Source organism: Ciconia boyciana, unplaced genomic scaffold (assembly GCF_034638445.1).
Source record: "Ciconia boyciana unplaced genomic scaffold, ASM3463844v1 HiC_scaffold_71, whole genome shotgun sequence".
Taxonomy (NCBI): Eukaryota; Metazoa; Chordata; class Aves; order Ciconiiformes; family Ciconiidae; genus Ciconia; species Ciconia boyciana.
In genome coordinates this window covers 3216-15255 of record NW_027328439.1, presented here as the reverse complement: position 1 = coordinate 15255, position 12040 = coordinate 3216, and the positions used below count along the sequence as shown (strand labels likewise).

The 12040-nt window shown below is 52.9% G+C and overlaps 1 long non-coding RNA gene across 6 annotated transcripts; it reads right to left on the bottom strand.

The window, feature by feature from the left end:
• Positions 1-3005: 3005 nt before the first annotated feature.
• LOC140645987 (uncharacterized) lies at positions 3006-11345 on the bottom strand. 6 transcript variants are annotated; one of them, XR_012040205.1, is made up of 7 exons: positions 11183-11345; positions 10185-10386; positions 9785-9907; positions 9243-9358; positions 8675-8805; positions 6093-6339; positions 3006-3176 (listed from the first exon to the last, which is right to left on the bottom strand). It is a non-coding gene; the product is annotated as an uncharacterized lncRNA (long non-coding RNA). The 6 variants fall into 6 exon arrangements; XR_012040204.1 differs by lacking the exon at positions 3006-3176 and having other exon boundaries at positions 5814-6339; positions 9243-9395; XR_012040207.1 differs by lacking the exon at positions 3006-3176 and having other exon boundaries at positions 5814-6339; positions 9243-9355.
• Between the last annotated feature and the right edge of the window lie 695 nt (positions 11346-12040).

Sequence of the window (12040 nt, the reverse complement as noted above, 5' to 3'; positions counted from 1 at the left end):
CGGCCCCATTCACCTGTTCTGTGCTTGCAGCCTCAGTCCCGGTCCCAGCATGTATTGCTCAGCACTGGCGTTGTTGTCCTGGACCTACCCTCATGGGGTGATGTGAACACCACACTCATGGCAGTAGCCCAGCTCAGCAGCCCCCGGCCCACAGCTGCAGCCCGTGGGGACACGGGCACCATAGCCATCAGCCCTGCTGGCCACTCCAGAGGCTGGTCAGCCCCAGGCCCTGGGCCCAGAGCTGCATCCCACCGAGAACACAGGCTATTGCCCTCGGCCCCACTGGGGACACCTGTGGTTGCTGGGACAGCAGAGGGGTGCCCCAGCTCCTGAGGGCAGCTTGCCAAAAGCCAAAGGGAGAGTCCTGGGCTGCACAGGAAGAGAAAAGGGGACGAGAACAAAGGGAGAGCCCTGGAGTGCAATGCTGGGGTGGGAGGAAGCCATCAGCAGGTGACAAGGAAAACATAGGACTCTGGGGGCACAGGAAGGTGGGGGGGGGGCCTGGGCCCCACAGAGAGGAAAACAGTTGACCCTAGAGCACACCAAAAAAGCACTGGCAAAACTCTGGGATGGGAGGAAAGCTAAACAGGAAGCATTGCGGCACGCTGTATGACAAACACAGGGCCTTGGGACACACAGGACTCGGGGGGAGCCTAAAATATGAATTCAGGAGTTCAGAGGGCTCCAGGGCACGGCCGAATACAAACTGGTGCACACCAAAAGGGCTGCGCAGCACGCCACGGGGCTCAGTGTCGCTGTTTGCTTAGGGACATGGGGTAGTGGTGGTCTTGGCAGTGTCAGGCTTACGGTTGGACTCGATGATCTTAAAGGTCTTTTCCAACCTATACGATTCTGTGATTCTGTGATGGGAAGCGGCCTGCAGCCACCACCAGACCCTATGGAAACTCCCTCTCTCAGCACCGTTTGTGCTGGCCCCAGACCTTCGCCCGTACCTTGGGTACCGTAGGGGGTTGCGCCCTCAGCGACCTCGTTGGGAATGAAGAGCTCACAACCCGTATTCCTTCAGATCCTCCTCTCTGTCCCCTCTGTCCACGCTTGCCCCAGACCAAACAGCCCGGACCAGCCCTTGCCGTGCTCCGGCCTCACTCGCCCCTCACCTGCCCAACACACAGGGCTCTCCCCCCACTAACCGGCACCGCCTCAGCCGAGGGACCCTGTGCCCAAAGCCTGCTTCCAGGCGGGCTTGCGCGCCTGCCTCCCCGCAGCTCCAGCGTGTCTGCGTCTGCAAGAGCAAGGGCGCGTGCACGGGCCCAGAAGGAGGAGCAATCTTGGCTTCCCTAACCGTATTTTACTACTGTTTGTGCGCTATTCCCACCCAGACCTTCGTATGCGCATACCTAACCCAAAAATCTCTTCGCCCTTAGCACCTTCAGTCACTCGCAGCGCTCTCTCAAAACTTACTTGCTCTCTCAAAACTTACTTGCTCTTTCCTGTCTCCTTGTCGCACCTCCTCGGCCCTTTCTGTACATTCTTCCTTCAAACAACACGCCTGAAATCAACAAAATGGGTCAAGCAGCCGTCTTCAAGTCGATGCCTCTGATAGGATTATCCTACAAACCAATCCAACTCCTAAGGTCATTGGACAATTCTAGTTTTAGAGCATTTTTCCAAAGCTTTTAAGTGCGGTTCCCTGCTAGGTTATGTGATAAAAAGCTTGTCTCCATAAACCCCAAGTCACACAGAGGCGCTGTGCCAGGTAAGGCACCCCAGCGACCCAGCCAGAGAAACGGATTCCCTGCCCTGGCTCCTCCCAGAGCTGTCCCGGCAGAGCCGCCAGCCCCACGGTACGGGGTGACACTCGTCACGACGAGTAGACGGGAGCGGCTTTCCGGATCACCATACAGACTGAGAAAGGTTGCCGACTAAGGCTGTGGGACGCACGTGGGGACCGCACAGGATGTACTATGGTCTGTTTACTGGAGGAACCAAAGGTGGGGAAGGGGAGGTAGCAGAGGAGTTTGGGGAGGAACAAGCATCGGAAAAGAGAGGGACAAGGGGATAAAAAGGGCTGGTGGCACGCAAATAGGTTGCTGGTCAGTAGGATTGTCTGGCCATGCCCTGTGCCTGATCAGCAGAGTCTCCTGTCTTCTCATTAACTCCATCCCTAGGTATTTTTGTGAGGGAAAGGTTCTCTGGTTTCGTGTGCGTGCGTGTGTGAGGGCCGAGGCCGAGCGGCCGAGGTGCAGGGCCGAGCTGTGGGGCCTAGGCTGAGTCGTGGGACCTAGGCCGAGCGGCGGCCTCGTCCCTGGAGCTCGGCAGGCATCCTAGATGGCATAGAAAAGAACAAGAACACTCTTTTTTGGGAACAGAGATCTTAGGAGAGGTGCGATGGCAACAAAGCGAGTCCAAAGGGGGCTTACGGAGCTAAAAGCGTGCTGCTCGGGAGGCATCGTGACAGTAGCAGAGGGCTTCTGAGAGGGACAGACACAAGAAGGCTCGAGGGCGTGGTGAAGAAGTCCAGAGGGGATTTGAACAGACTACGGATGTCCTCAGGGGACCAGGGACTGAACAGAGGTGTCCTAGCTAGCAGAGAGGACAACATGAGTGCTCTGGAGATGAAAGATGTCAGCGGGAATGGTTCTCGGGAGCAAGAAGGGTGCAAATTGTGCTACAGAGCCACAGAGGGCTGCGGGCACGAGGACGGCCTCAGGAGGCACGGTGACGGCACAAGGCGGCTGCTGAGAGAGAGAGAGAGAGACAGACAGACAGACAGACAGACAGAAGGCAGCTCTGGCAGGCAATGCAAAACTCAAGAGGGTGTCCCAGCGATGTCCTCAGGGGATGAGCGACCGAACGGAGACGTCCTAGACAGCAGTGAATAAGGTAAGGGAGCTGTGGGGCACAACGACAGCCTGAGGAGGGGTTCTGTCCGAATAAGAGAGAGACACAAAGAGGGCTGCAGAGCTGGAAGGGTGCCGTGGGGCACGAGGACAGTCTCGGGCGGCGTCATGACAGGAACGAGGGGCTCCGGGGTCGGGGGAAACGTGGACAAAGAGACAAACAAAGGATTGCTGACACAATGAGGTCCTCGGGAGGGGATCTGAACGGAGTAGAGATGTCCTCAGGGGACCGGGGACCGAACAGAGGCATCCGACATGGCGGAGGGAAGGCAAGAGTGCTCTGAGGGAAAACGGAAGCCTGAGGAAGCGTTGTCTCTGAAGAAGAAAGATACAAAGCCCGCTGCAGAACTAAAGGATGGCCATGGACCACAAGGGCGCTGGCAGGAAGCGTCGCGACAGAAACAGAGGGGTGCCGAGATGGCCAGAGAGACAGAAGGCGGCTTGAGGGCACAAAGGCACTGGGGAGGGGATCTGAACAGAGTACGGAGGTGACGAGGGAGACGCCGACCCACTGGAGGCAAGCGAGATGGAGGAGAGGACAAAGAGACTGCTCTGAGGAAGAGGGAGGAGATGTTCTTACAAAGCCAGAGGGGTACAAGTTACGCTTCAGAAATAACAGCATGCCGAGGAGACCCTCTAACGCCTCAGGATGAACGGAGAGAAGAGAAAAAAAATAAAAGACAGAAAGAAAATTTAAGCAGCAACAGGGTATGTGACAAGACAGAGAGAACTAAAAACACAGGGACAGACAGCTCGATAAAAGTCAATACAGAAAGAACACTGAAAAAGCAAAAGGGTACAAGGCAGAGGAGAAAAAATTTAAAAATAGGGAGAGCAAACTAGATAAAAGCAGGCATAGAGAAAAACTGAAAAACAAAGGCCTTCAAGGAAGAAAACAATAAAATAGAGGGACAGCAAACTACATAAACAAAGACACAGAAACAACATTTAAAAAGCGACAGGGTGTCGTGGTTTAGCCCCAGCCGGCAGCTAAGCACCACGCAACCGCTCGCTCACTCCCCCCCCGGTGGGATGGGGGAGAGAATTGGAAGAGCACAAGAAAACTGGTGGGTTGAGATAAGAACAGTTTAATAATCGGAACAAAATAGTAGGAATAATAATAATGAATTGTAATGAGGAGGAAAACCACAAGAGAGAGCGAGAGGAACAAAACCCAAGGGAGGGAAAATAAAAAACGATACAACCGCTCACCACCCGCCGACCGACGCCCAGCCAGTCCCCGAGCAGCGACCGCTACCCCCGGGCCAACTCCCCCCAGTTTCTATACCGGGCACGACATCCTATGGTATGGAATAGCCCTTTGGTCAGTTTGGATCCACTGTCCTGGCTGTGCCCCTCCCATTTCTTGTGCACCTGCCAGAGCATGGGAAGCTGAAAAAGTCCTTGACTGGTGTAAACACCGCTTAGCAACAGCCAAAACATCAGCGTGTTATCAATCTTATTCTCATCCTAAAATCCAAAACACAGCACTATAGCAGCTACCTGGAAGAAAATTAACTCTATCCCAGCCAAAACCAGGACACAGGCTATGGCACAGGCTAGCATGAAACAGAAAATAAAGACAGTGAACTGGATACAAGGAGATAGAGAAAAAATTCAAAAGCAACGTGACACAGGAAAGCCTGGAAATAATAAAAAATAGGGTTAGACATCTGGGTAAAAGTAGGCAGAAAAAATTTTACAGGTCACAATATACAGCACAGATAGGAAAAAAATAAACAAGAGACAGAAAAAATACATACAAGTGAACATAGAAACAAAAATTCAAAAGCTTTTTCAATTCAAAAGACATTAAGAGAGGAAAAAAATAGCAAAAAACCCAAGTAGATGGAGACATAAAAAGAAAAATTTAAAGGCAACTGGGCACAGCACAGACTAGAACAAATTAAAAAATGAGGACAGCAAACCGGATGAAGATAGACGAGGAAAGACAATTTAAAAGCAACGGGGTACAGGACAGACAGGAAACAATTAAACAGGGAGAGACATCTTGACTAAAGTAGACACAGAATGAAAATTTTAAAAGCAACAGGATACAGGAAAAAATTTAAAAAAAAAAAAAAAAAAAAAAAGAGAGACAGAAAACAAGAGAAGAGTACACCTAGAAACAAAATTTCAAAAAGAGAAGAATTATGAGAGTAAAAAATGAAAAATAGGGACAGTTTACTAGGAAAAAGTAGACGGGGTGCAGAGCAGAGGGAGCCACTGAAAAGAGAGACAGGTCACTGCGCAGAGGGAGGCCTAGAAATGCCATTTTCCCCAGCAATGCGGAAGAAGGCAGTGCGGGAAGAGTGAAATAAGAGCAGGTGGGGAGCTGGAAAGGGAGAGGCATAGAAAGGAAACGTAGAAGGCGACGGTGTGGAGGGCAGCGCTAGCAGAAGGGCAAAAAGCTTTGGGGAGCCAAACAGCCTGAAAGGGAGACAGAGGCAGGTACAGGCAAGGAGGCAGGCAGAGGTCTGGAGAAGCACGGCAGAGAGGGGCCCGGACGCACGCGAGGGATGCGCGACTCACCGCAGCTCCTGCCACCGCCGGGAGACCTTCAGCGCCCCGGGGCTTCTCTCTCGGCCCCTGCCCCTTCCTCCTCCACAGTGCCGGCTGCCTCGCCCGCCCAGGTGCCCCGATGCTCCTCTCCCAAGAGGCTTCCCAGAGACACGGCGGCTCACGTGTGCGGCCCATGGGGGCACCGAGCTCCCGGCACCACGTGCCGGTGGTGCGCTCTGCCGGGGACGGCTGGGAGGGATCCTTCCCGGCTGCGGGGACCGGCTGCTCCTTGCTGGAGGCAGCTGCCTGGGGAAGCCCCTTCCTTTCACTCCTCAGCCAGCTCCCGCAGGCAGGCATGCCTAGGCAGCCCCCTCCCCACGTAGAGCCCCTCGGCACAGCAGGACCAGCCCCTCCTCAGCCCTTTAAACCCTTAGCCCAGCCCCGGCCCTTTTAAACCCTGGGCCCAGCCCCATCCTCACCTCATGGGTCCCACCTGTGCTGCCCCGGGCCACAGCTGGAGCCCATCGGGAACAGGGGGCCCATTACCCCAACCCTCACAAGCCAGACACAGCCAGCAACCTGGCACCGGCACGGGCAGACACCACCACCAAGCTGGCACCGCTGTGGGCAGATGCTGCCTCCAAGCTGGCGCCGGCCTGGCAGACTTTATTTTACGGCCCAAAGCCAAGGTTGGCCTCTAAACAAGAAAACATGTGAAAGCACCCTTACAGGATGCCGGTCCGGTGGTGTCCATGATAGCTCTCACAGCCTCCCACGTAATAGACAGCTCCCCTGTCCAGGACCATGTTTGGCATGTCCCAGGCCCTCCCCGCACCCATGCTGAAAATCAAACAGAACAATTAAGGACTCTGCTTCATCGCCTCAGCCTCCCAAAGAAGCTTCCTTCCTCTGCTGACGGTCGACGCGGATATCCTCGTGCTGTTCCTTGAATGCGGGCTGGCCTTGGGTGCCTGTGCTGCCAAAGGAAGAGAAAATGATCATGCTCTTGTAACGTGCTCCATCATCCTCTTGTTCTTCAAGAAATCAAAAGAAAGCTACCATCCCCATTGCTACATGACAGAAGTTTGTGCAGGAGACGGCTGAGCCCATCCCCAGAAATGGAAAACTCTGCTATGACCCTGCTTTGCCTTTTGGCGACAGCGCCCGCCATCGGTGTGCCCCAAACAGGCGAGGTCCCGTTCAGGCTGGCATCCGCCACAAACAGGGAACGTCCCCTGCGGCCTGGCGTCCGCCACAAACAGGCGACGTCCCCTGCGGGCTGGCGTCCGGCACAAACAGGCGACGTCCCCTGCGGGCTGAACAGAGTCAACTGAACAGAGTCTTCAGAAGAACTTAGTTGTGCATTCAGTTTACAAGTAAATCCCACCCAAGCAATGCTAGGGGGCATGCTGGCATAGAAAGGAATTCATGAGTTCATTTAGTATTTCCAGTGGAACATTCCATAGCTTGTAAAAACAGCCTTAAAGTCTTTTTCCCTGTTGCACCAACAACGCTTATTTTAGTTCTGCTTAAGGGGTCCCCTACAACTACTTACTACAGCATGTGTGGCTCCACTATCAATTAAAAAAATCTAGTCTTTCATTCCCCAGCTTGACTGGAACCAGAGGATCGTCTGGGGAAACTTTCATAGACTCCTCCGGCCCCCTTCAGTCCAACCCAATCTCCGTCATGACTCCAACCCCTTCTTCTGTCTCTCTTTCCCGAGATGACTCAGACGGGGCGGACAATCTTTTTTCCAACGGCCCTCTCGCTTACGATTTGCACGCCGATTCATTCCCAGGGGAATGTCATAACCATTTCTACTATTATTGCTACGGCCCCTTCCTCGCCCACAAAATTCACCTCGTCTATTTTCTCTCCCTTTTTCTCGGTCTTCTGTCAAGGCAGCCAACAAAGAAGCTTGCGGCGTTACTCGTCCCCGCTTCTCCTTCTCTCCTGTTTCCTCCCCACTATTACGTACCTTATACGCGACTGACAAGAACCGCGAGATTGTCATGCCATCCTCGCCCTCTACCTTTTGTCATCTCTTTCTTATATCTGCTGCCGCTTGACCAATAAACGGCGTGTTCAATAACTTTGAATTGCTATCATCTTCCGGATCGAGATCTGATTAGATAAATTCTTAGGCTTTTGCACTCCATGTTGAATCCCATACCCAATTAACTTTGGATATTCCTTTACCCTCTGTAATCCCTCACACTTGTGTTTGGATCCCACTCCGGATCCTCCTTTGGGAGGTACGTAATGGTATTAGGCACCCCCCCACGCACACACACATTGTTGGACCAGTCCCTCTCTAGCCTTCTCTAAAATTGTTCTCCTCTCCTCAGGGGGAAACAAATATTCTAGGAGAGCCTGTACATCTCCCCAGTTAGGATTATGAGTCGTGATTAACAGTACTATACATTCCCTCTGGATTCAAGTTTCGATAGGATCTGACTGCCCGTTGCCAGTTTAATAAAGCAGAAGCGGTAAAAGGTACGTGTACGGATACCGCTCTTCCTTCAGGCCCTAGAGCCTGGCTGAGGGGAGCTTGAACTATCGGTTTCTGTCCCCTTGTTCTTTTAGAGACAGCACTCACAACTCCATTATCGCTTGAGCTATCAGATTCTGGCTGTTTTGGAGGAGCTACCAACAGCTGAATATCCTCTTCCGAATTTTCCCATTCAATACAACGAGGTTTTCCCTTTTTCTCTTTTAACGCATATATTCCAACCTGATGTTTAGAATCCACTAAACCACCTTTCTTCCTAATATCCCAATCGCGTCTTAACGAAAAACACATATCCACGTAAGGCATTCCATCCCATTTTTCCGTTCTCCGACAAAACAACATTCCTTCCGATAGAGCGTTATATCTCAAGGATCCATTCTCAGGCCATTTTTCACCGTCTTCCAATCGAGATCGTGGCCACCGTTGATTACAATATCGTTTTAGCCCATTCTTAGTGGTGGGATCTCCCCCAAATTTATTGCAATGCTTCAGGATGCATCCTAGAGGAGAGCAAAGGGGTGCCTCCTGGGAAGCGGCAGCGCCCACATCGGTACCGAAAAACCCAGCATTTCTACACAAACCGGAACGAGGGACGTCTCCCTCTGTTGAACAGGACGGCGTGTAGAAACAAACAGAACTACGCTACTGCCACCTATCTTTCCTGGTGCGTCTTATGCAGAGCCCAGAACAGAACAGAGGGTGCCTGCTTCCCGAGAGATCTTGCCCCTACTCCCCCTTTTCTCCTATCCCCCAAAAATACCTCTTTTCGCTAGCATTGCACCGTTGTGTCGCCTACCGCCCGACTGCAGGAGAGGAGCTGAAGGAGTCCCCGGTCGACAGGTCGGTGCGCGCCGGAGTCCGCTCAGGCCTCTTCTCCCCGTCGGACGCGGCAAGACGAACCGGGCGAGGCTGTCGGCTCGGTCCCATCTGGGGTGCCAAAACCGTTATCCCACAAGCGTGAGGTCGCTTGCCCGGTGTGCGAGATGCCAATATACACACAGGGCAGAGGTATGTTTATTTCATGTCTGCGCAGAGATGGGTGCTAGGCGGTAGCTCCGCAAAGCTAGCACAGAGTTCGGTCATACAAGTACAGTATTGATACGGTCTAGCTATGCATATGCATAAGTAATCACACAAAGCAGTTTTCTATCGGTCTACATTTCTCTTATGTCAACTTAAAGCTACAGCGCTACTTTAACGTGCTGCGCACACTGAGCGGTGAGGGCTCTCTGCTTGGGCCGGGGTCTCCAGCTCGAGGGGTGTGACTTTTAGGATGATAACGAGGATAGTTTGCGGGAGGGTGCTTCTTATCACGCTCCTACTAGTTGTTTCGGATGGTTCCCAAACCATTTTAATTAGCTTACCTATTTCTTCAGGATGTGCTTCTCTCCCAAGGACAGTAATTCTCGTTTAGACGTTCCGCTTTCCAGCCTGCATCCTCCTTATCGGCTTTACCTAAGCCCTGGCCTTCCACCAGCTCCTGGTAGACGACACCGTTAGACTACAACACGACCGTTCTTTGACGCCCGTCAGTGGGATCGGAATTAGGAACAGAAAGAACAGGACAAGCTAAACACCCACACGAGCCTCACATCCCTAAGAAATGACTAAAAAACCCCAAACGACCCCCATTTTAGATTGCATTGCCTTAGGGACCGCCTCCTTCAAGTGCCCGGGCGGAGCGGTGGAATCAGTCACAGAATTCACTTGCCTGCCAGGAGACAGCCCTTGTCCTCGCAAGGCAAATTTTTCAAAACAGCGTGCTATTTTCCCATTTTATCAACTACAGCGGGCTTGCCCTACCAGCACGAGTTGAGGACGTTTTCCTGTGGGTTCATTTGACACTCCATTAAGTTTTTAGCAGGCGCAAGCGACCAAGCGCGAGATAGAAAGTCAGCCAAGATACCGGCTGCCGTACAAAATTTCTTCAAGATTGCGCCTGCGGGAATCGCACAAAGCCCACGACGACTGAACAGGTATGTCGGAGGCCCCCCGGCAAACAGCGCCGACGTTTCGTGAAGCTCTTTTCCTGTCAAGAAAAGGGCCTTTTAGATGGTATCTCTGTTGGAATTCAGGCTGCTTCCTACTCATTCTGGCAAGTTCGCTTTCACAGCAACCCTGAGATCTTCAACCACCAAGCAACATTTGTAATTCTTGCTCTCTGCCTACGGGGAATTTCAGCGAATCAGAACACTACTTCAAGCAAAATTCCGGGTCTGTTTCACACAAATCAAATATCTAAGCCGTGGACAGGTGTCTGTAGAAAGACGACGACTTTAAAAGATAAAGGGAAGTAGAGTACTCACTTTTCTGAAATGTCTTCCAGTCGTTCCATCGATTTAGCAGCCCGACCCAGCCGTCAAAATTCCGGAGCAACAGAGAGAGCAGTCGCACGTCCACGCCGTTCTCCCCTAGCCACAGAGCCTTCCGCTTTGCCCATTCCTGCCGACAGCCAGAGCATCGGCGCCGTAGCACCTTCGGAATAACGCACCTCCCACAGCTACGCACCTTTACAAAAGAACCGAGCAGCGTGTAAACAAACATTGCAACGGTTGCGGTAAGGGCTCAAACAGGGATGCCGATGTTATCACTCTGAGATTCAACAGCCACTAAAAATGTCATTTTTCTCCAGTATTACAGGAGTTCATTGGCTAGCGTCAAAAAAATTTTGTTGAAAATTCATTGTTTGAAGCATGACTTCCAAATGCAAACTTTAAGCAATTCTCGTGAGTCTTTAACTGAGCGGCATTCAGGATCTGACTAAAACAATGGCGGAACGGAGGGCTAGAAGCCCAAAACTAACTCACCATCCTGGCAACTATGGGAGACTTTTGGTGACTGTGGGGGAACTGAGCTTGGGAAGCTTTGCCCAGTCTGGCAATAGAAAGCTAAGGCCCTGCAAACACGGTACGTTTAACCAAAAAAAAAGGGGGGGGGGGGGATATATGTTGTTTTGTAGTTCCTCTGCTTTCTACACAGAACCAAAGCAGTTTTAGTTCAGTAACGAATGTTCACACTTCCACACGGCACTCTTACAAACATCGGTCACTGCTAATAAGCAACGGATGTAGTGGGTACAGAGAAACCTCCTGTCCAGCAAATGCTTTAAGCTTTTCTACGTTCATGACTTTACTTCCCAGGTGCCTGCAAAGACCCTTACTCTGCCCTGCCCCACCCAACCCGTTCTATTTGGAACGATTGCTGAAAAACACGACCATTCCACAGCAAGTAAGCAACTGACATCCCGACCCAGAGCTTTCCCTTACAGGACAATGCCAAAGCCAAGCCCAGAATTTTTACTTGCCGATGACCGGCAGCGTGCGAGAGCAGAGCCGGACGCGAGGACTTCCCTCCGGGATGGCAGATCCGCTGGTGCGCGCACACGCATGCGCGGTGCCGAGCTGCAGTTCCGGCTTCCGACCCTCCCGACGACCAAACGTCAGTACCTCAGGGGGGGAGCCGCGCATGCGCGGTGGCGCATTTTCAAGTGCTCGCTGCTGCCGCTCAGTGGACCAATGTGGGTACTGCAGCTGGGGAGCCGCGCATGCGCGGTGGCGCAATTTTGTTGGTGCTCGCTGCTGTCGCCCGGTGGACAAAACGCAGTACTGCAGCTGGGGAGCCGCGCATGCGCAGTGGAGGACTTTCGGGTGCTCGCTGCTGCCTCCGTGTGGGCAAAGGCCGGTACTGCAGCTGGGGAGCCGCGCATGCGCGGTGGTGCATTGTCCCGAGCTCGCCGCTGCCACCGTGTGAACAAAAGTCGGTACTGCAGCTGGGGAGCCGCGCACGCGCAGTGGTGCAATTTTTTTCGTGTTCGCTGCTGCCTCCGTGTGGGCAAAGATGGGTACTGCAGCTTGGGAGCCCCGCATGCGCGGTGGTGCACTTTCCCCCAGCCCGCTGCTGCCGCCCGATGGACAAAAGTCAGTAATGCAGCCAGTGAGCCGCGCATGCGCAGTGGCGCATCTTCCCGAGCTCGCTGCTGCCGCCGTTTGGACAAAAATCGGTACTGCAGCTGGGGAGTCGCGCATGCGCGTTGGTGCATATTCCCGAGCTCGCTGCTGTCACCGTGTGGACAAAAATCGGTACTGCAGCTGGGGAGGCGCGCATGCGCAGTGACGGACTTTCGAGTGCTCTCTTCTGCCGCCGTGTGGACAAGATGCAGTAC